Consider the following 25895-nt stretch of genomic DNA (forward strand, 5'->3'; position numbering starts at 1 on the left):
GGAGCGGCAGCTTGAGCTGGGATACAGTGGCCACCCAAACGCGGGGCAGCCCGGGCCTCAACATTTTGCTCATGCCTCGATATTTTTTTTGGCGCCTGAACAGGGACTCCAGCTTGGGCCCCAACAGGGAACTTCAAGTGAGAGGGAAAAAAATGCCGCCATAAAATCCAGCTGTAGAGCATTTTCTTAATTAGTGATTAATGTGTGTGAAGCCACCTCAGGACTGGTGGACCTGGGTTCTATAAGAAAGCAGAGTGACTGTAGCTGTTCCTGTTTTGTTTTAAAACCTTCTGCTACCATATCCACCACTTCCACCTCCAAATTCACAGCCACCATCATTGGAATTGCCTGAGCCTCTTAGACCAAAACTGCCCCCCTTCATGGGTCCATAATTTGATTGCTGTTGTTGACTATTATTTCCAAAGTCATTATAGTTCCCAGCACCATAGTTATCTCCACTAAAATTTCCTCCTTCACTGTAACTATCATATCCTCCTCCACCACCACTGTATCCACCACCTTGGTTTCCATATCCCGGTCCACCACCTCCATAACCTCCTCTACTACCAGAACCAGGACCACCACCATAGTTGCCACCATCACCTCCAAATCCATTATATCCACCATCTCCATAACTACCTCTGCTGCCACCACCTCCACTACCATAGCCTCCTCTTCCACCAAAGTTTTCTCCACGACCAAAGTTTCATCTACCACCTCCAAAGTTTCCTCCATGACCCATGAAGTTGCCAGATCCACCTTCATGACCTCTCTGTGATCCAGCAGACTGCATCTCTTGTTTAGAAAGGGCTTTTTTCACTTCACAACTAAGCCCATTAATAGTGTGGTATTTCTGAACAATTCTATCAACTGTGTCATGATCATCAAAAGTTACAAAAGTAAATCCTCTCTTTTTACCACTCTGCCTGTCTTCCATAACTTCTGTGGCAGGAGAGAGATCGAGGAGTTGTCAGGAAAGCTGCAGCTTACTTTGAGACAGTCATCCCAAATGCATTAGAGGAACTGTGAAAATCTGCCACAGAAGAAACGATGATCCATAGTCAGAAAAGTTACTGCAGCTTAAACAGGAAACCCTTCTTGTTCAGGACTGTCATAGCCACAGTTTGCAAAAAGTGCAGCCTATTGATTAATGCAATGTAGTGTCAATTAGATGTACATTCCTGAGGTCTTTAGTCTGTTGTAGCTTTTTCTTGTTTTTCCATTACATCAGGTATATTGCCCTGTGAATTGTGGTAGTAATACCAGGAATAAAAAACATTAAGGAATTTTTAAGAAGAAGAGGAAGAGGAAGAGGAAGAGGAAGAGGAAGAGGAAGAAGAAGAAGAAGAAGAAGAAGAAGAAGAAGAAGAAGAAGAAGAAGAAGAAGAAGAAGAAGAAGAAGAAAAAGAAGAAGAAAAAGAAGAAGAAAAAGAAGAAGAAAAAGAAGAAGAAAAAGAAGAAGAGAAAGAAGAAGAGAAAGAAGAAGAAAAAGAAAGAAAGAAAGAGGTGTAGCTAAGCCAGTAAGCAGCATCTCTATGCTCTCAGCATCATCTCCTGCCAGCAGGTGCCTATGTTGTTTGAGTATCTGTCCTGAACAGTGATGTGGAACCATAAACCAAATAAACCCCCTTTTCCTCAATTTACTTTGGTCGTGATATTTCATCATAGTGATATTAAACCTAACACTTTTTTCTTTTTCCTTCCTTCCTTTCTTTCTTTCTTTCTTTCTTTCTTTCTTTCTTTCTTTCTTTCTTTTTTTTACAAGACATGTTTTTTCTGAGTAACTCTGGACGTCCCAGAATTCACTCTGTAGACCAGAATGGCCTCGAACTTGGATATCCACCAACTCTGCCACACCATTGCTGTGATTAAAGATATACACCACCACTGTCCAGCTAACACTTTTTTGTTTTAGTTACTAATTCTAATTTTTCTTCCTTCTAAACTATTGTGTGGAAGAAAAGGGTAAGTAACACTTAGTACAGACTTCAAAATCTAGAATTCAAAGCAATGGTGTTTTTATGTTGAAAGACAATATTTCTATTTTTAAAAAACATATAAATGGCACTTGCTTAGTGGTACATCTTTCTTTATATTAGGAGCAGTGATTTCTCTGCGTTTTTACACAAAGTAGATAAGGCAACAAGAAACTACATACCTGCAATTCCAAATCCATAGCAATAGCAGCCATGAGTTTTGTATCCCATTTTTGTACAATATTCCAATATAGTTGATGTATATTGAGGTATGGCTGAATATTGGTAAATATATAGAGGGACAAAAATCCCCAATAGTCTAAACTGAGCTAATAGTCACAATCTGAATACCCAGAGGGTCTGAAGTATCTTGTAAATCCTATGCTATCACCCCAGAAGTTTAAGAATTATCTCTCACTCTTTTAGAAGATGGTAAAAAAAAAAGCTGACTGAGCTACATTTTTACCATTTTAAGTGGCAACAGTGGAGCAATAGTTATTTCTTTTGTTTGTGTAAACAACTCAACAGCTTTCTCATGTTTTGATTTTCATGGTGCCACTCTGTTACCCAAATCCAATTGTGCTTTGAGGGTGTTAACATCTGTTTTGACTATTTTAATATATATAATATTAGATAACATTTTTGCCTAGCATATGCTACAATTACTCTACTCCAGGATGTTATTATTCATCTCTTACTATGTTTAGTGAAATTAATCTTTATCATATATTGACTCATAAATAAATCAAAGTGCTTGTAGATTTGTAGGTAGTACTTATCCTAATGGTTTCAGAAATCCACTGTGGATCTTGGGAACCCTGGAATGGTACTGTCAAATATTTTTTAACATAAGTTTATCAATGTCTTATTTAAACAAACATGTAGAAACATCTCTGTAGGTACCATTTTATAATACAAAGATAAATGCAGGTCAAATACCACATTTATACACACACACATACATGTACACAAGAATGTAAACAATTGCTAAATTGAAAACTTGAATATCATTTTGAGATTAGAATTGAAGCAAGCAATTTAACATACTTTGTAGGAATAGTATTTTGAAAAATATTTTCTCTAATGTGCATTCAGTAAAGGACAGAATTCTGACTAAAAAATGGAGGGGGTTGGATCTGAGGAGAGGGGAGTTGGAGGATAGGTGGGAGGAGTGGAGGGGGAGAAAACTGTGGTCAGGATATAATGTATGAGAGAAGCATCTATTTTCAATAAAAGGAAAAATGTAATGTACTGACAAAATAAGAATGAAATATAACTGAGGATCCATTCATTTCTTTTTTATATAATTAAAATATATGCTTTAACTTCCATGAATCCTATACATAGCTTCCAAATCACAAAAATTGAGCTGGCTGTATTATTAAGTTTAAAGTAACCAATTATGAGAAAGGTCTCTGCTGAACCTTTGACAAAAGTGTTGGGTTTTAAGAAAATGTTTACAATTCATCTATCTTAACTTGAATACTGTCACATCATCTTAGATATTATTAAGTTTTTATTGACTGAAGAAAACCACATTGGGCCAAAATAATTTTTTATGCTTTGTTCATATTAAATATTTCCCCCAGCTTTTCAACATTATAATGTAACAGAGACTTCAATCTTTTCCAGTTGTAGTAAGATGCAAGTATTAATAATGTAACTAAGATCTTGGTTATCTCAAGGTGACTGTGTATTGAGGTGACCCACATAAACTAAGCTCTCTTTTGGAAATCTGTTCATCTTATGATATTTCTAAGGACTTCTCTGTCTCTCTCTCTGTGTCTCTGTCTCTCTCTGTGTCTCTGTCTCTGTCTCTCTCTCTCTCTCTCTCTCTCTCTCTCTCTCTCTCACACACACACACACACACACACCACAAATACAAAAATACAAAAGAACAGTTACATGTATTCTTGTTGGTATGGGACACATTTTCCTAATTACTAATTGAAGGAAGAGGAGCTATCCCTTATGGTCAGTGCTTTCCCTGGTTCTGCATAAGAAAGCAAGGTGAACAGGAGTAGGTCATAATACACAATAAACAGTAAGCAATGTTTCTCTGATGGCTTCTTCCTCAAGTTTCAGTCTTGAGTTCCTGCCTTGCAGTCCATCAGTGATAGACTGTAAATTATTAGAGTGAAACATATCAGTTTTTTCCTCAAGTTGATTTTGGTCATGATGTTTATCACAAAAGAAACAAAGCTAGAATGGAGTTTCTTTATTAGAGTCAAAGGGAGACTGTCTGAGTCAACGGATAGCGGTAATCATAAGATGGATGTAAAATTGCTTGAGAAGATGCTTCCTAGCATAACCCTCACTTATGAAACAAGAAACATTGGGCAGGATTTTATTTGTTCAAAAAAGATTTGTGTGTGAGTTTAGTTGTATGCTTAGTGAACAGAATTTTGAAATTACTAATACATATATATGTCCTTTTCAAAATCAATGTTTGCCTACTTTTCAAATTGCATAATATGAATTGTAAGGACATTTTCACCTAAAAATCATTCTTATTTAGGGTTCCATGGCTGTGAAGAGAAATCATGACCACAGCAACTCTTAATGAGAAGATTTAATTGGGACTGGCTTACAATTGCTGAGGTCTAATTCATTATCATCATGGTGGGAAACACAGTAGTGTGCAGGCAGACATATTGCTGGAGGAACTGAAAGAGTTAAAATTTTTCAAAAACTCCTAGCAGACAGAGCAGAACCAAGAGTACAGGTCAGCTTGGTCACAAGCTCTGTGTTTCAGGAACTTGGCTGACCACAAGATAGATGGTTGATTACGAATAGGCTCTTAGAGAACAGCCTATACAAAATGTTCCTCATGACTGTTCCTTGGACCCCGTCACAAACTGAATAATGGGCTGGGACTTTCCACAGATACTCTCTAATAACCCTCCTTTACTCCCCCTGGGTTGTGGTTTCCCCCCTGAGTTGTGGTTTTTAGCTTTAAAAAATTCTCTCTGACTCCAAAGCCCCGGGGTCAAACCAAACTGCCCCTGTGTGGGTCATGGGTCTTGACCTCAGCATGCATCAAGTTCGGTGTCTTGTGAGTTACTGTGTGGCCACGAATTCCTGAGTCTTGGGTGAGGTCCTCCCTTTGTGGGGGCCTTACAGAAACAAGAGTTCTACATCTTGATCCAGAAGCATCAGGATATCAAAGCCTATTTCCACAGTAAGACACTTCCTCCAATAAGGCCAACCATATACCAACAAGTTCACACCTCTTAGTAATGCCACTCCCTATTGGCCAAACTTTGACACATAGGAGTCTATGGGGCCATACTTATTAAAGCCATCAGAATGTCAGAACACTTCCTTCCTTCCTTCCTTCCTTCCTTCCTTCCTTCCTTCCTTCCTTTCTTCCTTCTTTCCTTCCCTCCCTCCCTCCCTCCCTCCCTCCCTCCCTCCCTCCCTTCTTTCTTCTTTCTTTCTTTCTTTCTTTCTTTCTTTCTTTCTTTCTTTCTTTCTTTCTTTCCTTCCTTCCTTCCTTCTTTCTCATTTCAGTATTTAAAATACTTTTATTGGATATTTTATTTATTTACATTTCAGATGTCATTCTTTTCCCCATTTCCCCTCCCTAAAAACCCCCTATTCCATACTCCCTCTTCCTTTTTGCTTTTATATCGTTTTAATTACACGCAAGTATAAGGTCAGTTCTAGGTTGAGGAACTAGCAATGCAATAGATGCAAATAGTCAAGGAACAAGCAAGACAATAAACACAAATAATCAAAGAACAAGCAAGGCAATAAACAAAATTCTGTGAGCACTTCTGTGATCACTGTTTGTATCATGGGAAAATATGCATGCTACTCTTGTGCAAAGACTCCTTGTCCATAAAATATGGAAGATGAAACATGAGAACATTCTTTCTGATTGGGCTGTGTGCCTGTACTGACTCACACCTTGAGCACCCATTGTCTTCCTGGGAAATAAGAATCCACAAAAAAATCAAACAAACAAAATGTTAATATTTATTATTTAGTATAGCCTGTCAATGTTCTGCCTCAAGAGTCTCCCTTTAAAGAAGGATTAGTGTGAATTTATTTTGTATAATTATGGAGTAGTTGAGGATAAGACTTTTATCTCTCCAAAGATTAGAGTTCTATGGTCAAGTAAATTTTCTTGGTGTATATGAAAGTTATTTCAGGGATAAATAATTTCTTTTAAATTGGTTGTTGCTGGTACAGTAATGAGAAGGCACACACTTATTTGCAAATAGCATCATTAAGATCTAAGCCAAAAAAGGCAGCTGATCTGCCTTGAGGAGTGAACCAAAGCAGCCACAGGATTGTAGGAGATCCTCTGTCTCTGTCTCTATGTCTCTATGTCTCTATGTCTCTATGTCTCTATGTCTCTATGTCTCTATGTCTCCCTGTCTCTCTGTCTCTCTGTCTCTGTCTCTGTTTCTCTCTCTCTCTCTCTCTCTCTCTCTCTCTCTCTCTCTCTCTCTCCCCCCCTCTTATTAATTCCATTTGTGGGCTGCTGGTGCAGGTGGGTCATTTTATCTTCTCATCTCATTAATCACTTGTGGGGTGCTGAGGAGAGCTTTATTAATACCTGGTCAAAAGACAGCTTAATCCATAACATCTTCCAGCAGCAGCAAAGCCAGCTGTGGAGCCAAGGTGTTACTATGTAACCAGGCTGAAGTAATTTATGCAAACTAACAGGATGCATCTGCAAAGGGAGCCTGCTTGCTCAAACCAGGAGCAAGATGATTGCTTTAACCCTGGCCTGCCTGATTGAGCCCCTGTAGAATCATAACAAAACTGGCTTCTCTGTGCCTGACATTCAAGTATACATCATCTCTTCTCCCTCTTCAGGACCTCCGACAGCTCTCAGACTTTGATTCAGACTTTTACATGAAAATATCTTCACCAAGCTTTTCACTATGTCAAATTTTTAGCTAAAATTTGAAATGTAAAGGGGAACCTATATTGATGTTTCTCTACCCTCCTGAAGAAATCTATATAGCCCTTTGCAATGAAGCTATTTCATATTATGTTAGCCAATATTATTTAAACAATAACTCTGTGTTGTGTAGGTTAATGCATTTTATTATTTTAAAAACAATAACCAAAGACAATTGCCAAATAGATTATGCCTATCAGTGATCGAACATGTGCTTAGCACTCATGAGATCCTAGGGGTAATCCCACATGTGGATTATAGTTCCTGAGACAACTAAAGGGAAGGCAAAGTAAGTTCCAGTGTTACATATTTTATTACCAAGGCTCAGGCATTCTATTATAGCTGGAGAAAATGGACCAAGACACCTACAAAGATATAGAATTAGGATGTATCAATTAGCTATAGAGTATGGGATACCCATGCTATAATCCACAGACCCAAAGAATCTAAATAACAAGAAGAGCTCAAAGGAGAAGGTTGAATCTCACTCAGAAGGTGAAATAAAATTGTAATTAGAGCTAGATAGAAGAAGGAAACTGGGTAGGAGAGAGGATGGGTATGGTAATGGGGTGGGGGAAGCAGGTGTAGGGAAAACCAGGAAAAAAGGGTCAGGAAACTGAATGGAAATTAGCTCCTCAAGGGCTGCAAAGTCTGGGTCTGGGTAGGGGCATCTCTAGGACTTGCCAGAGACCTGGGATGAGACAGGCTTCAGGGAGTCTAAAAGTTCAACTCTAGCTGAGACTCCTAACAATGGGGGATATGGAGCCTGAACTGGCCACCTCCTGTAACCAGCAGGACTCCCAGTGGAGGGATAAGAAAACGAAACCAACAGAACAAAACCTTAGACCCCCAATTTTTCCTGCCTACAAGAAATGCAGGGTAACGATGGAACAGATACTGAAGAAATAGCCAATCAATGACTGGCTCAATTTGAGATCCATCTCATGGTCAAGAATCAATCCCTGATACTATTAATGATACTCCATTATGCTTGCAGTCAGGAACCTAGCATAACTGTCCTCTAAGAGGTTCCAATCAGCACTGGAGCTCTAAATGTCTTTTTGAAGAGTTGAGGAAAGGATTGAAGAATCCAGAGAGGATAGGCACTACACAAGAAGACCAAGAGTGTCAACTAACCTGGACGATCGGTCACTTCCAGAGACTGAACCACAAACCAAAGGGCACACAGGGGCTCTTCCTATGCCTCCTGCCCATATGTAGTAGACGTGCAGGTTGATATTCCCATGGGTCCCCCCTCAGCTGGTGGAAGGACTTAACTTTATTCTGTGTCTGCCCGTGGATCCTGTTTGCCTAACTGAGCTGCCTTTTCTGGCTTCAGTTGGAGAAGATGTATGTAATCCTGTAGTGACTTGAGGTGTCACTGTGGGTTGGTACTCGGGGGGACCTCCCCCTTCTGAGAGATGAAAATGAAGTGGATATGGGAGAATGGCCATCTGAGGGAGCACTAGGAGGAATGGGGGCTATGATTGGGATGTAAAATGAATAAATAAATTAATTAATGGGAAAAATTATATAAATCCCAGGAGTAAATGAATTATAGTAAGAGACATTTATTTTAATGGTATTTTTTAAAGAAAAATAAAGAAAACAGCAATAGAGGCAGGTACTTCTTGGGTCTTAAAAGTATTATGTAAGTGGTGAGTGAAGGGGGGTAGGAAGCCTGTGAAATGGCCTCAGTCTAGGTGTGAGGGATCACATGCAGATATTAAGGCCTATACATGGGGATCTGTACAACCAATTCTGGATGCTCTCCAACAGCCTTTCTAGTTTCAACAATTTTTGTGTTTGTGAATTAAAAGATGACTATTGGCTGAAGCCTTCATTCTTCAGGACACTGCTTAGTGTTTTATAATGATACTATAGTCAGTTATTCATGCATCTGGTCGTTGCAAGTTGATATATATGTATATGTATATGTGTATATATATGCATATATATGTATATATATACACATATATATACATATACATACATATATATGTATGTATATGTGTGTATATACATATACATATACATATCATATACATATACATATACATATACATATACATATACATATACATATACATGTACATGTACATGTATATGTATATGTATATGTATATATATACATATATATATATATGTATATATATATACATATATATATATATTTGTGGGGCCATGAAAGGACAGCTTGGTTCCTGGCTGGGCACAGGCCTGGAACCCCAGATCCTAGTGGGACAATGGCACATGTTTGGCCATGCCTCCAGACCCCAGGCTCCTGACCTGCCATTGACCCAAGATTTTCAGTCAAATAGGGCAATACAGTCCCTCCCTAAGAGAGGTTTTTGTCACCCAGCACAGGTAGAGGGCATGATTACAGACCTAAACCTCAAGAGATTTACATACCAATGAGATACCTGAAGGCCAGAGGGCATAGCCAATTAAGCATTCTTCACTAGACCCTCCTCCCTCCTCCCTCCCTATTTAAGTTTGGTCCACCTTGACCTAAGGGGCGGGGTGCAGCAAGATACGTCTACCATCCCCTATGAAAATAAACCCTTTTGGAATCCTGGACTTCCTAGTGTCTTTTGGGGCCCACTGTGGGTAACTGAGGAAAAGGCCCTTTAATGAGCTGAGCACTGCTGCTGCCGCAGCTGCAGCTGTTTAATCTCCTATCAAGGACTTCTCTGTGTTCCAGTTATGGAAGCCCCCACCTGGTAGGGTGCTGCCAGAGCTCTCCTTCTTGCCCCTCTCGACATGTGCGCTGGTCTAGCCCGCATGTCCTCAGTCTCAACTCTTCCACTGCTTCCAGCTGCGTCTGGGAGCCCAAGAGCTTGAGACCAGTCAGCTGGTCACCTCCTGTCCCCAGGAATCCCCAACTCAAGAGCCCTGCGCCCCCTCAATGCTTCAGACTGAGACTCTCTCATGCCCAGGCATGAGTCCGTGGAAGGAACCCAGGAACTCAGTCAAAAATCCCGCACACGCTTCGCTTCTGCTGTCCAGAGTCGCGGTCCCAGCTGACTGGGGCAGAAGACACTTGGGAACCACAACCGCCGCCCGCCCAACAGAAATCCATGCCCATGACCACACACGGGCTAATCATCCCTGTATTACACACACACACACACACACACACACACACACACACACACACACACACACACATTATTTATAATATATATAAACATATATAATATATAATGTCTGTCTGTCTATCTATCTATCTATCTATGAATGAAACTGGAAGTGTGATTATGTTTCAATATTGTTTTAGTATGTGTGATTCATCACAATTCCATGACCTTGAACATTATTTTCCTAATTTTTATAAAGTTGTCATATGGAATTCAGATGCAGATTCTTTTACATTTGTAAATCAGGTTGAAAGCATCAGCATCCTGAAACTGTTGTCTTCTAATGTGAAGGCATGTGATAGTTACCTGCTCATTTAGATCTTATTTAATTTCTCAAACAGCATTTCACAGCTTTCATATGTAAGTTCAGTACATATTTACTTTTATTCGGGTATGTTTACTGCACACAGCATTGCTTTCCTAAGGGCATTTTTTGACAAATGCCAAATGTATTTTTGAATTGTTTCTAGCCCTAGGGGAAAGCACACAGTCTTTCACCATGAAGCACAGCTCTCATTGTGAGTTTTTTGTAGATGTTCATTCATCATGTGACAGTTTCTTCCTATGATTAGCTTGCCAAACATTTTCATCATGAGACAATATGTGTAGGTTCGTTTTGCTCTGTATGCACATACTGATAAAAAGCACCTGGTTTTTCGCTCCTGTCCTGTATCTGGTGTGACACATAGCATTAACTAACTTTCGAATATTAATTTAACTTTGAAGAAAAAGGATCAATATTACCTTGTCCTGATTTATAATTCTGTTCCTATTTTTCTGGATTCAGTTTCCTCCATGTTGCATGGAGGAATTTTCCCTGCGCACTCTCAGACTTCTTCATTTATTCCACTTTCTCACCATACCCTTGGCTTTGTTGCCATTGTGCTCCACAAGAGCAGTCTGAAAGTTTGAGAAGAATTTGTATTAATTTTCAAAGTATTTTTTTCAAATATATCATCTGTGTTTGATGTGCTATGGCTGATTAAAACTGTTCTCTTCATTTATCATGAATTCGTTCAGAGACTATTTTTTCATACATGATTTTTAATAAGTTCTTTTTTAAGAGTTGTTCCATATTGTCTGTAATTAATTACCACATATTTTTGTAATTCATTGATAATCAACTTCATTTCTATAAGATCAACAGTAATGTAATAGCAAACTTTTGCATTCCTTTGCCCAGATGCCTGAGAGAAGCTACTTAACGGAGTTCATGAAGCATCCTTACAGGCACATACAGAGATCTGATTCACTCACTGATCTCAGCGTTCTCAATCCAAGCAAATAACATAATCGTCAACAATCAAATAACAAATCAACAAAAATCGTCACAAGCAATGTCATCTTGATTTGTGATGATAATTAGTTACCATTCTATTTATTTGAACTCCCTGTATTTCTGTCAAGTGTGCATATGTGTCAATCTAGCTAAAGTTTAGTAAATTTTAATTTTGTTAAAAACTCTTCTGTTTCTTAGCTTTCAGATTGTTTTCCTCCTTGGCTTTTATATCTTGATGCGAGATTATGTTGCTCTGTTTCTTCTACTGTTTTACATATAGGAATTGAGACATGTTTCCTTTTTCAACATAGACACAGGCAAAGATTTCTTTCTAACCTCTACTTTAGCTACAGATGCTTTTTTATTTAATATTTTGTCTTTTAAATGTTCTGTTCTCAAAGTGCTTTTATTTATTTTTCATGACCTTTTATTTGCTTTTTCTGTGCAGCAGTCAATTGTCATTTATTTATTACTTTTTCAATTTTTTATGTTGTCATTTTCTATAACAATTTCATTCTCTTGTGCTCATTTGATCTTGCATTATTCTGTTTTAAACGCATTATATTTGTTTTGAAATGTAGCACGTGGTTCATTTTAATGAATGTCCCAAGTACTCTTGAGTAGTGCATGCTGTTGGTTGGTGGAGTATGACACAAATGTCTCATAGTTTTCCTGGACCTACAGTCTTGTTTCTTTTCTTTTCTGTCTTGTTCTTTCTGTCTAGTTCTTTAATTGGAGTTAAAAACTACCCATTATTAATGTATTTTTGTTTGAAATAGTTCCAGGTCAGTAATTCCCTTATTGAATTTTGCTTATAAAATTAGTTAATAGATTCTCAGAAACTCTTGAGCCTTAATATTTTCATCTTAAATGTGGAATAACACTTTTTAGATCTTACTGATCTTCAGAGCGTCTTTTAAATGAGCAAATTTGGGGGAATACTCATAAAGCCATGGTAGAAATAACTGTATCCCCCAGCATTTGTCAAGGACTGAAAATATCTTTGTCACATCTGGGTCAATGCCACTTGAATCTAGTGGAAACTAAGTGGCTAAATATCCTGCAAGTTACAGAGCACATGTCTACATATAACATCATCTTGTACAAAATGCTGCTAATGCCCAAGCTCTATATGGGTGAATAATCTGCTACAGAATAAAGACTGAAGAAAAATAGAAGTAATAGCCCCCAAATAAGGAAAACCTGGATAAGAAGAGATTCTTAATTTCAAATCGTGAATGCAGATGACAAGAATAAATCTCCTTGGCCTTGTAAAAACACATCTAAAATATATGGCTTATTTTACATCATATAAGTAATTATACTTAAAAATGGCCACAGTAGAAGTTCAAGTTTGCTCATTTTCCCATAAAAATGGAACAAGGAGAAACCAGGAATGAGGATCAGGTATGGGGAGAGAAGGTTGGAAGAGGGCTGAGAGAGAGAGAATGTAGTAAGTAGCATCTCTGGGACTAGCTGGAGATCTGAGACAGGGGAAGCTCTCTGGAGTTTGCAAGGGTGTCCCTAGCTGAGACTCCTAGCAGCTGTGAATATGGAGACTGAAGTAGTCACTTCCTATAGCCATGCAGAACTTCCAGTAGAGGGAGGGGGACATCAACCCACTCATAAAGTCTTTAATCCAAATTTTGTCCTATCTACAAGATGCTCAATGTCTACATATAGAATTGTGCAGATGAAGATGGAACAGAGATTGAAGGAATGACCAGCCAATGACTGGCTCAACTTGAGACCCATCTCATGGGAGAGCACCAACTTCTGACACTATTAATTATACTCTGCTATGCTTGCAGGCAGGAGCCTAGTTCCTGAGAGGTCTCATATAACAATGGATAAAAACAGATACAAAGACCCACAGATAACAATCAGGCTAAACTCTAGGAGAACTGTACAAGAGTCAGAGATAGTATTGAGCAAGCTGAAGGAGTGAAGGCCACCACAAGACCTATAGGGTCAACTAACCTGGGCTCATGGGACTTCACAGAGACTGCACCACTAACCAAAAGCATGCAGAGGCTGGATGTAGGCCCACTATGCATTTGTAGCAGATCTGAATCTTGATTTCATGTGGGTCCTTTAACAATTGGAGCAGGTGCTGTTTCTGACTCTGTTGCCCACAATGGGAAACACTTCCCCTATCTAGACTGCCTGATTGGACCTCAGTGGGAGAGGGTGTGCTTAGTCCTGCTGTGACTTGATGTCCCCAGGCAGAGGACAGTGGTACCCAAGCAGGGCTTCCTCTTCTCTGATGAGAAGTAGAGGGAGTTATGTGGGGGACTTATTAGGGTGGGACTGAGAGGAGAGGAATGTAGGGGATCTGTCACCAGGTTGTAAACTTAATTAATTAATTAAAAATATGATAAGATAGAATCTGGGAGATGACCCGGCATCTCTCAAGAATAGTCACTGCTCTTACAGAGGATTTGAATTTGGTTTATATCACCCATATCAGGCTGCCCACACCACCTCTTAATCCAGTGCTAGGAGATTTGATGTCTTTTGACCTCCCTGTGCATATACATGTGCAAGTATAATACATAAATATAAATAATTAATACATATTTCTAAACTGGTAAGATATGTTAAAAATTCTTATGTTAAAATATATAACACAGGAAAGCAGAAAAATTTTGAACAAGTACATTAGTGAAAATACAAAATCATAATCTGGAGAGGGGAATAATTTTCTGCTAAAATCAGAGGATTCATTTGCAAAGAGGAAGATTGGTATTTAGACAACCTACAATTTAGAACTTCACTGTTTCCAAAGAACCAATGAGAATCCTTCTAGGCAAGCTCTCATGTTTTAAATCATCACTGTTAATGTTTTGTAAAGAACATGAACATTTTGTCAGGATGGTAGATAGTTTAATACAACACTCTTATTATTTTGTGTCTTGTAGAGGAAAAATGCACTTAAAAAATTAAGTTTTTTGAACTTAAATTCCTTGAGTATAACTATATTGTAACGATAGGCTATGTGAGATTTTTCCATTTGTATTTCTGAAGAGAAAACAAATATTTTAGAGGTCACTTTGACTTTTTACTACAATGCCTGGCAGAGCAATTCTGAGCTACTTCAATACATCTATCAATTGTATTCCCAGAAGTAGAGCTGAGTTCCAAGCAAGCAAGGCATTAGGATATCATTATTACTTTGATTATTCTGGTATCTCTGAGTTTTATAATATGTACACTCAAAGCTAATTCATTTTTAGATCTGTCCTGAGAGCACACAAACAAAATCACAGGAAAATGGCAATTTTCCTTATTAAACTTATCTCTGGTGTATTCATTTCAGTCAAACTTGAAACTTAGCACCAAGTCTTAGAGCTTTTGTTTTCAAACAGTTTTTTTTCTTCTTTTGGAAAATCTTGTATACAAGGAAGACTTGGATTCACACTTTGTGAAGCTGAATGTTCAACAAGAATGCGAATAATCAGAAAGTGACAAATCATTCTAATGTGTTGCGTGTTTCTTAGGGAAGAATTTTTCCCACAAGTTGGTCTTAGTCCTTTGGCGTTGCCCCTGATTGCACAGCTTCTTAGGAACAATTATTATATGGGAGACTTTTCACTGCAGCATAACTTTCTCAGCAGTTCACAATTCACTCACTCCCAGTCTTGCCCGTGATAAAGAACCATGAATTTCATGGGATTCTTTTCTATGACAGGCTACTAATCACTCTTGATCTTGTGATAAATTTAAATACTGACTAATCCACTCTGAATAGGGATTAGGCATCAATGTAGGATGAAAGTCTTCATTAGAATTAATTACATCTTTAAAGCATAGTTTTAGAACAACTGGATATACATATGAACCATTGGCACAATCTATCTAAAGAAAGCACATTTTTATTAATATTCATATCTATTATTTGAATTTTATATAAATCTATTGTCAGATTAATAAATTATACCAAAAAGGAATTCACTAATCAACTTGTAATCTAAATGGCATATCTTCTACCTAAGATATAATTTCTAATGATTGTTAACTTAGGAGTTAAACAACAGAAGAATGATAAAATCTAGAATTGTGAGGGAATGCCCACCACAAACAACTCTCTCAGCTTCTTCAAATGATTGGCAGTTATTATTTTTAAGACATAGGACTCAAATATAGAATCTCCATGGTAGAAGGAAAACATAAACATAACTAAATTTCTTCTGTCAATGATAATTTGATGTGCATAAATCGTGAGACACACATTAGGCACTTCCTTCTTTTGATAAATGCTTTATTCTCATTGTGCTCATTGTTGTCAAATTATTTTAAACATTCAGGATGGAAACAAGAGCACTTAATCATCTGTCACTCTACTTTATTTTTCATGTATGTAATAAAATCACCTAATACTTATGACTGCAAATTGAGTAATAGACCCAGCATTTAAGTCATATTTCATACCCAATCATTGCTACTTTAATACATTTGTTTAAAATTGGATGTTAGGATATTTAAGCTGTGATATTAAAATGAATTAGTCATTTCTCTATTCTCTTTAACAACATAAAAAGAACATATTTGAAAGCTCAATGAGAAATGTGAATATGTTTAGGTATTCATTCTCTCTGAAAATTTGCATTCAATGGAAAATATGGGACCATAATTTAAAGTCACTGGATTGTTCTTCAATTTTAGTGTTGTGCTTGTACTTGTCATGAAATTTTATGTTTAGTATTTTTATTCTGATGAAATTTGTGCTTTAAAAGTAATTTTTGTTTAGCAGTGTGATGGGCACTGTGGTGCTATTCTATCAGATTTAGTTATTTAGTCTTTACAATGTTCTTGTGTAGCAGATACTGGTAGAAGACTCATGCTATATGTGAGAAATATGAAACTCAGAAAAATTAAACAACTTGTTCAAAGTTGTATGAGGGTTAATGGTAGAGCTGGACTTCATAACTAGCTTGTACAGCAGTGGATTGGTGCTCTAGCCTAGTGAAGTGCACTGCCTTGGTGATGTCCTCTGTCATACAGACTATTCTTCCTGTCACCGATTCCCTGTTTATGTAAACATGGTTTTAACATCCAAAGTAGAAGCATCTCTAAACCCCTTCTTCATGACTCTCAGGATTGAATAGTTTTTACTTTTGTTTGTTGAAAGGAGCTCAGTCCTTCTCTATAACTCAGAAAGTTGCTTTAATGAATAAAGTGCCATCATTGGAGCCAGTGGCCAGCCACTTCTTCAACTTTGCACCTGTCATCTTACTATCAGTGAGGTAGTGAGATACTGATCTAAGCATGGTGTGCTTACATCATAGACTTGGTCACATCTCTCAACTTACTTCCAACCTCTTCAGAGTCTCCATTGTGTTTCTGTGTTTCTTCACTTGCTTTTTATTTTCCCTATCTCACTCAGTTTGTTTGAATTTTTAAAACGACTGAACAGTTTGAACTGTGGTAATGATTAGTCTCAAGAACTCCAGTTATGTTTCCAGAATAGAAGATTTCTCTCTTTATTTCACCTGTACTGCCGGGGGCAGGTGGTTGCTAAGATCTTCAGAGGCAGAGGAGGGCACACTACTGATGGAGACACTGTGATTCTTGACTATCTTAGCCCGAAAATGACATTTGTACTAGTTGATATTAATTTTTTGTGCACTTAAATACAAGGATGAATGGGAAAACAGGAATAACATGGAAATATCTGGTGAGCCTTAGTAATTTCTCCTGCTATATATAAAAATTTAAAATTTTTCATATGTAAGTTAAAAAGTTGGCTTTTATTCTAATTTTTAAATTAGTTAATGGCATGTTTGAGCTATTTTGTGTTTGTTCTATTGATATATAGAATAGGTAAATATAAATTATTAAAGTATAAGTTGTAGTGTTATTTAATACCAACATTACAGCAATATGTCTCTGTTCCTATAATGAGCATGATATCAATTTAATGATAGTGATCTTATGAGCAAATAAAATTGTGATTGATTAGTTTGTAAGGTATAAAGAAAAACTCCAATGCTATCTCTGCATGGTAGACACTTTTAATTTCAAATGGCTTTTTTCAAACTCGTAATTTTTGTCATATTAGAAAAATCAGGACTGTGAGTTGGAACTTTCTAGATGTTTAGGTAGGGTAGTAGTAACAAAAAAATTAAAATAAACTTTATGGAACATGATTAATGTCAAAACCAGAGTTTGCAATTCATGGTCTATAAATAAGCTATATTTGATACAAATGTTTGTTTTGTTTTGTATTATTTTAAGCATTATAAAAATGTGAGGTATTTCAGAAGAAAAAATCTAAGATGTATGCATCTTCAAAAACTACAGTTAGCAGCATGTTTATCTACTTTAATAAAAAATTTCTGAAGTCACATTACCTCTGCAGTCTAGTGTCCATTTTAAATTTGAGACAGGATTCATCCATCAATATACTGGTGGTGGGTGACACTTGACCTAAGTTGATCTATTGTTGTATGGTCTTACCTTTTATTATGCCAGAATCATCTAGTCCTTATTATGAATGCAGATTTTGGGTCTTTACTGAATTTAAATGAGAACAAGTAATCGAGAGGATGTGAATATGCCAAATCTTCCAAGATAAAAAGAAACAAATGGTGTTGTCTAGCTACTGTGGATAGTCTCTGGTTTGCACTGTAGATAAGCCTGTATACATTGGCTACTTGGCAGACATACATATACCAATCATTGAGAGATTTTGTTTAAAAGTTCTTGATTCCTGACCAAATAACTCACTCTCTTCTTTCTGTAGTGAGTCCTTAAACACACAGTTACCATTTTATACACTCATCCTTGATTATATATTCAATATTACATATATCATACTTGTATAATATATTTATATTGTAGTATTGTGCCTACAAAAATAGAATTTCTTTTGATCCAAACTTTGGCCTTCGAGCAGAATATGCATGTGTAGCTTTGCTTCACTCTTGGGCAGACTCTTGAAGAGGTGAGGTAGCTGCTCATTTCCAGTGTTGCCCCGGAGCTCTCTGTTTCCTTTTTTGGGTTTTATAGTCAGCTTGTTCTTGCTTAGTGTCCTTTCCCTATTGGGAAGTTAATGAGTTCACTCATCTTACAAGTTAAGAGCACGACTCTATTAGTTTACTGCTACGTTTCTTTTTTTTTTTTTTTTATTTTATTTTTTTTTTATTAGATCTTTCATTTACACTTCAGATACCATCCCGTTTCCCCATTCCCCCCCCCTAGAAAACCCCTATCCCATGCCCCCTTTTCATTTTGCATTTATACATTTTTTTAAGAAATGTTAATCATAGGCTTTATAAGTTTGGTATTGTTCAATCAGAGGTGTAACCCACTACCCAACCTAGATATATCAACTATCTTTGACTGGTGGAGATACATGAACATCTGCTTCCCTGTCTCCCCCCTCTATCTCTCTTTCATCACCTAGCTTCTCCTCTCCTTCTTCTTCTCCTCTTCTTACTCCTTTTCTTCCTCTCAGTACTCCTCCCACCTTAGCTCCTCCTACACATCACCCTTCCTGTTAAAAGGAAACTTTTCTCTCAAAATACAATTAGAGCATAATTATGCCTATTTGTACCAGTGAGGTACAAGATAGTCCTAATACCCAGTCCATCCTTTTGTTGACTAACCAGCACCTCTGTCATCTATCCTAATTAAAACACTTAGTTCTGAACCTGGCTTTTTCCTTGGCTTTAGGATGAATGTCAGCTGATGACCATACACTCAGATCTTTTCTCTCAAAGTAAATAGCTATAAGTTTTCAACCCCATCAGAAATCCAGAATGACTGAGTTGACTATAATTGTGGGAAGCACAAAGCATAGCTTCTAAAACTTAGCCAATTTATAGAGACCTCTGAACACCTGGACACTCGCTCTACTTCAAAACGTTGGAGCATCTGTTCTTCTGCCTTCTGGTCCAGGACATCTGACAGACCTTAGTGCTGCAGAATTATTAAGGGCTGATTACTCTGTCTAGGCAGATATAATCAGTCGACTATTCTGCAAGTGTGTCCTTTTCTGGACAGTAGTTTGTCTGTAGAAGGAAAGTGGCAATTCTTGCCTAGTGGCTGTCTCACCACAACTGGAGTAACTCCAAGGATGCTCAATTTCTTCTTAGAATTTAACATAGGAAGCTGTCCGGAGCAGACAGGTCTCTAATGAAAATGAACATTAATACTGAAATGTTTGTCATGTCAATTCTAAGGATTTCTGATGTTTTGAAAACCAGCTATCCATGTAAGGTAATCTGGACTGTTGCCTGTTAACTCCACTCAGCTATTTCTAAATAAAACATAGAGAACACCCTTATAATAAACTCCAAGTCATGAATTTGCTATAGTCCCTTAACTCACAGGCTGACCATCTCAAATCAGTTAAAAAAGTTAAAGAAGGACTGGGTCTAAGCTTTGTATTCCTAAGTGTGTTATACTGGTACAATGCCTATGAGAGTAACAATATTCATCTCACTCTTATATCACTAAGAAGCTCATGCCAATGAAAACCTTAAAATTTGTAAACAAAGTAAATTGGTGCCATTTAAGAATTTATATCTTCATCTTGATATTAATTATACAGATTTCTACTAATAGGTTATGGCTATGCAATAAACCCTAGCTAATCCTCTCTATTCCAACAAAACCACTACTTTTCCCTAGGGAGACAGCCCAACATTTACCACCTTAGTCCCCATGCCCAGGGAATAGGGGCGCTGACTCATCATTAGCTTCTTCAAGCTGATTATGGGCGTTGAGATATTAGAAGAGGAGTGGGGGGGAGAGCAAGTTGACAATCCTCTGATGCTGTGTCTTCGCTGCCTCCAGATGGAATTCACGGACCTCAGAGGTTTGAGCAGGTCTGCCCAGCTTGCTTGTTGAGTAGATACACCAAGGCTGATCATTCTGCAATATACAATTCTCAAAACAAATTTTAGTATCAAGATAGTTTTTTTTTTTTTTAAAGAGGGCTGACATTTTATTAAGAATGTTGGTTCTAACCACTTTTCTATTTTTCCCCTCTTTTATTGGATATAATATTTACATTTCAAATTTTATCCCCTTACCATATTTCCCCCACCACCCAGGAACCCCTTATCCCATCCCCCCTCCTCCTGCCTCTATGAAGGTGTTTACCCACCTACCCCCAGCCTCCCTCCCCACCCTCAGATTCCCCCCCCTCAGTGCTCAGCCTTCAGGGTACCAATGATCTTGTCTCCCACCTAAGCCCAACAGGGCCATCCTCCCCTACATATACAGCTGGAGTCATGTGTCTCTCCCTATGTGCACCTGGGCTGGTGGTTTAGACCCTGGGGAGCTCTGGCTGGTTGGTATTCTTGCTCTCCTCACAGGGCCACCAGCCCGTATGGTTCACGGTTCCCTCAATTTACTCTCTAACTCCTCCATTGGGAACTTTGATCAGATTAATGGATAGCTGTGGGTATCTGTCTCTGGGTATGTCCGACTCTGAGAGACCTCTAAGGAGACAGCCTTATCAGGCTGCTGTCAGCTTTCCCATCCTGACATCCCTATCAGCGTCTATTTTTGGTGACTGCCTATGGAATGAATACCCAGACACAATGGTCTCCCTACAACCCCCCCTTCAGATTCTGACCCACACTTTGTCTCCATATTTGCTCCCTTGGTTATTTAGTTACTCCTTCTAAGAAAGACCTAGGCATCCTCACTTGTTCTTTCTTCTTCATGAGCTTCGTGTCGTCTGGTAGTTGAATCTTTGTTGTTTCAAACTTTTGGGCTAATCTCTGCTTATCAGTGAGTAAATACCATGTGTGTTCTTTTGTGATTGGGTTACCTCACTCAGGATGATATTTTCTAGATCCATCCATTTACCTAAGAATTTCTCGAATTCATTATTTTTAACAGCTGAGTAATATTCCATTGTGTAAATGTACCACATTTTTTATCCATTCCTCTGTTGAAGGGCATCTGGGTTCTTTCCAGCTTCTGGCTATTATAAATAGGGCTGCTATGAACATAGTGGAGCATATGTCTTTGTTATTTGTTGAGGCATTTTCTGGGTATATACCCAGAAGTGGTATAGCTGGGTCCTCAGGTAGTGCTATGTCCAATTTTCTGAGGAACCGCCAGACTGACTTCCAAAGTGGTTGTACCAGCTTGCAACCCCACCAACAATGCAGGAGTGTTCCTCTTTCTTCACATCCTCGCCAGCATCTACTATCACCTGAGTTTTTGATCTTAGCCATTCTGACTGGTGTGAGGTGGTATCTCAGTGTTGTTTTGATTTGCATTTCCCTGATGACTAAGGATGTTGAGCATTTCTTAAGGTGCTTCTCGGCCATTCGAGTTTCCTCAGTTGAGAATTCTTTGTTTAGCTCTGTACCCCATTTTTTAATGGGGTTATTTTGTTGTTTGGCGTCTAATTTCTTGAGTTCTTTGTAAATATTAGATATTAGCCCCCTATCAGATGTAGGATTGGTAATGATCTTTTCCCAATCTGTTGGTTGCCGTTTTGTCTTGTTGACAGTGTCCTTTGCCTTACAGAAGCTTTGCAATTTGATGAGGTCCCATTTGTCGATTCTTGATCTTAGAGCATAAGCCATTGGTGTTCTGTTCAGGAACTTTTCCCCTGTGCCTAGGTATTCGAGGGTCTTCCCCAACTTCTCTTCTAATATTTTCAGTGTACCTGGCTTTATGTGAAGGTCCTTTATCCACTTGGAGTTGAGCTTTGTGCAAGGAGATAAGAATGGATTAATTTGCATTCTTCTACATGTTGACCTCCAGTTGAGCCAGCACCACTTGTTGAAAATGCTGTCCTTTTTCCACTGGATGAATTTAGCTCCCTTGTCAAATATCAAGTGACCATAGGTATGCGGGTTCATTTCTGGGTCTTCAATTCTGTTCCATTGATCGTCCTTTCTGTCTCTGTACCAATACCAAGCAGTTTTTATCACTACTGCTCTGTAGTACAGTTTGAGGTCCGGAATGGTGATTCCCCCAGAGGTTCTTTTATTGTTGAGAATAGTTCTCGCTATCCTAGGTTTTTTTGTTATTCCAAATGAATTTGTAAATTGCTCTTTCTATCTCTATGAAGAATTGATTTGGAATTTTGATGGGTATTGCATTGAATCTGTAGATTGCTTTTGGCAGGATAGCCATTTTTACTAAATTAATCTTGCCAATCCAGGAGCATGGGAGATCTTTCCATCTTCTGAGATGTTCTTCAATTTCTTTCTTGAGAGACTTGAAGTTCTTGTCATACAGATCTTTCACTTGCTTTGTTAGATTCACTCCAAGATAATTTATTTTATTCGTGGCTATTGTGAAGGGTGTCATTTCCCTGATTTCTTTCTCTGCCTGTTTATCCTTTGAGTAGAGGAAGGCTACAGATTTGTTTGAGTTGATTTTATATCCAGCCACATTGCTAAAGTTGTTTATCAGGTTTAGGAGTTCTCTGGTGGAAGTTTTAGGTTCACTTAAGTATACTATCATATCATCTGCAAATAGTGAAATTTTGACTTCTTCCTTTCCTATCTGTATCCCTTTGACTTCCTTTTGTTGTCTAATTGCTCTAGCTAAGACTTCCAGTACTATATTGAATAGGTAAGGTGAGAGTGGGCAGCCTTGCCTAGTCCCTGATCTTAGTGGGATTGCTTCAAGTTTCTCTCCATTTAGTTTGATGTTGGCTACTGGCTTGCTGTATATTGCTTTTACTATGTTTAGATATGGGCCTTGTATTCCTGATCTTTCCAAGACTTTTAACATGAAGGGATGTTGAATTTTGTCAAATGCTTTCTCAGCATCTAGTGATATGACCATGTGGTTTTTCTCTCTGAGTTTATTTATGTAGTGGATTACATTGATGGATTTCCGAATATTGAACCATCCCTGCATTCCTGGGATAAAGCCTACTTGATCTTGATGGATAATTGTTTTGATGTGTTGTTGGATTCGGTTTGCGAGAATTTTATTGAGTATTTTTGCATCAATATTCATAAGAGAGATTGGTCTGTAGTTCTCTTTCTTTGTTGGGTCTTTCTGTGGTTTAGGTATGAGTGTAATGGTAGCTTCATAGAATGAATTGGGTAGTGTTCCTTCTGTTTCTATTCAATGGAATAACTTGAAGAGGATTGGTATTAGGTCTTCCTTGAAGGTCTGAAAGAATTCTGCACTGAAACCATCTGGCCCCGGACATTTTTTGGTGGGAAGATTTTTAATGACTGTGTCTATTTCCTTAGGTGTTATGGGACTGTTTAGGTGGTTTATCTGCTCCTCGTTTAACTTTGGTACCTGGTATCTATCTAGAAAATTGTCCATTTCCTCCAGATTTTCCAATTTTGTTGAGTATAGGCCTTTGTAGTAGGATCTGATAAATTTTTTAATTTCCTCTGTTTCTGTTGTTATTTCTCCCTTTTCAGTTCTGATTTTATTAATTTGAATGCTGTCTCTGTGCCCTTTGGTTAGTCTGGCTAAGGGTTTGTCTATCTTGTTGATTTTCTCAAAGAACCAGCTCCTGGTTTTGTTGATATTTTGTATAGTTCTTTTTGTTTCGACTTGGTTGATTTCAGCCCTGAGTTTGACTATTTCCTGCCGTCTACTCCTCTTGGGTATACTAGCTTCTTTTTGTTCTAATGCTTTCAGGTTTGCTGTCAAGTTGTTGATGTATGCTCTTTCCACTTTCTTTTTGTGAGCACTTAGAGCTATGATTTTTCCTCTTAGTACTGCTTTCAATGAGTCCCACATGTTTTAATATGATGTGTCCTCATTTTCATTTAAATCTAAAAAGTCTTTAATTTCTTTCTTAATTTCTTCCTTGACCAAGTTATCATTGAGTAGAGCATTGTTCAGTTGCCAAGTGTATGTCGGTTTTCTGATGTTTTTGTCCATGTCAAAGACAAGTCTTAATCCATGGTGGTCTGATAAGGTGCTGGGGATTATTTCAATCTTTTTGTATCTGTTGAGGCCTGTTTTGTGACCAATTATATGGTCTATTTTCGAGAAGGTACCATGAGGTGCTGAGAAGAAGGTGTATTCTTTTGTTTTAGGATGAAATGTTCTATAGATGTCAGTTAAGTCCAATTGGTTCATAACTTCTGTTAGTTTCATTGTGTCTCGATTTAGTTTCTGTTTCCATGATCTGTCCATAGCTGAGAGTGGGGTGTTGAAATCTCCCACTATTATTGTGTAGGGTGCAATGTATGCTTTAAGTTTTAGTAAAGTGTCTTTTATGTATGTGGGTGCCCTTACATTTGGGGCATAGATGTTGAGAATTGCAAGTTCCTCTTGGTACATTTTTCCTTTCATGAATATGAAGTGTCCTTCTTTATCTTTTTTGATTACTTCTGGTTGAAAACTGATTTTATTTGATATTAGAATCGCTACTCCAGCTTGTTTCTTGGGACCATTTGCTTGGTAGATTGTTTTCCAACCTTTTACTCTGAGGTAGTGTCTGTCCTTTCCACAGAGGTGCGTTTCCTGAATGCAGCAAAATGTTGGGTCCTGTTTACGTATCCAGTCTGATAGTCTATGTCTTTTTACTGGAGAATTGAGTCCATTGATATTAAGAGATATTAAGGAAAAATGAGTGTTGTTTCCTGTTATTTTTGTTATTGGCAGTGGAGATATGTTTGTGTAGCTACCTTCTTTTACGGTTTTTGGAAGATTACTTTCCTGCTTTTTCCAGGTTGTAGTTTCCCTCCTTGTGATGGAGTTTTCCACCAATTATCCTTTGAAGTGCTGGGTTTGTGTTGAGATACTGTGTAAATTTGCATTTGTCATGGAATATTTTGGTTTCTCCATCAATAATGATTGACAGTTTTGCTGGGTATAGTAGTCTGGGCTGACATTTATGTTCTTTTAGGGTCTGTATGATATCAGTCCAGGATCTTCTGGCTTTTATGGTCTCTGGTGAGAAGTCTGGTGTAATTCTTATAGGTCTGCCTTTATATGTTACTTTGCCTTTTTCCCTTACTGCTTTTAGTATTTTTTCTTTGTTTTGTACATTTGATGTTTTGACTATTATGTGGCGGGAAGTATTTCTTTTCTGGTCTAAACTATTTGGAGTTCTGTAGGCTTCTTGTATATTTATGGACATCTCTTTCTTTAGGTTAGGGAAGTTTTCCTCTATAATTTTGTTGAGAATATTTACTGGTCCTTTAAGTTGGGAGTCTTCCCCCTCATCTATTCCTATTATCCTTAGGTTTGGCCTTCTCATTGTGTCTTGGATTTCTTGTATATTTTGGGTTAGTAGCTTTTTGTATTTTGCATTTTCTTTGACAGTTGTGTCTATGTTTTCCATGGTATCTTCTGCACATGAGATTCTCTCTTCCATCTCTTGTATTCTGTTGGTAATACTTGTATCTATGACTCCTGATCGTTTTTTTAAGTTTTCTATCTCCAGGGTGTTCTCCCTTTGTGATTTCTTTATTGTTTCTACTTCCGTTTTTAGATCCTGCATGGTTTTGTTTAATTCCTTCTCCTGTTTGGTTGCATTTTCTTGTAATTCCTTAAGGGATTTTTGTGTTTCCTCTCTAAGGGTTTCTATCTGTTCTTTGAGAGTGTTATTTATGTCTTTCTTAAAGTCCTCTATCATCATCATGAGAAGTGATTTTAATTCTGAATCCTGCTTT

General features: G+C 37.8%; 1 pseudogene; it reads right to left on the minus strand.

Moving 5' to 3' along the window:
• Positions 1–280: 280 nt before the first annotated feature.
• LOC117693603 (uncharacterized) lies at positions 281–937 on the minus strand (annotated as a pseudogene).
• Between the last annotated feature and the right edge of the window lie 24958 nt (positions 938–25895).

This window comes from Arvicanthis niloticus, chromosome 1 (genome assembly GCF_011762505.2).
Source record: "Arvicanthis niloticus isolate mArvNil1 chromosome 1, mArvNil1.pat.X, whole genome shotgun sequence".
In the NCBI taxonomy this organism is placed as follows: domain Eukaryota; kingdom Metazoa; phylum Chordata; class Mammalia; order Rodentia; family Muridae; genus Arvicanthis; species Arvicanthis niloticus.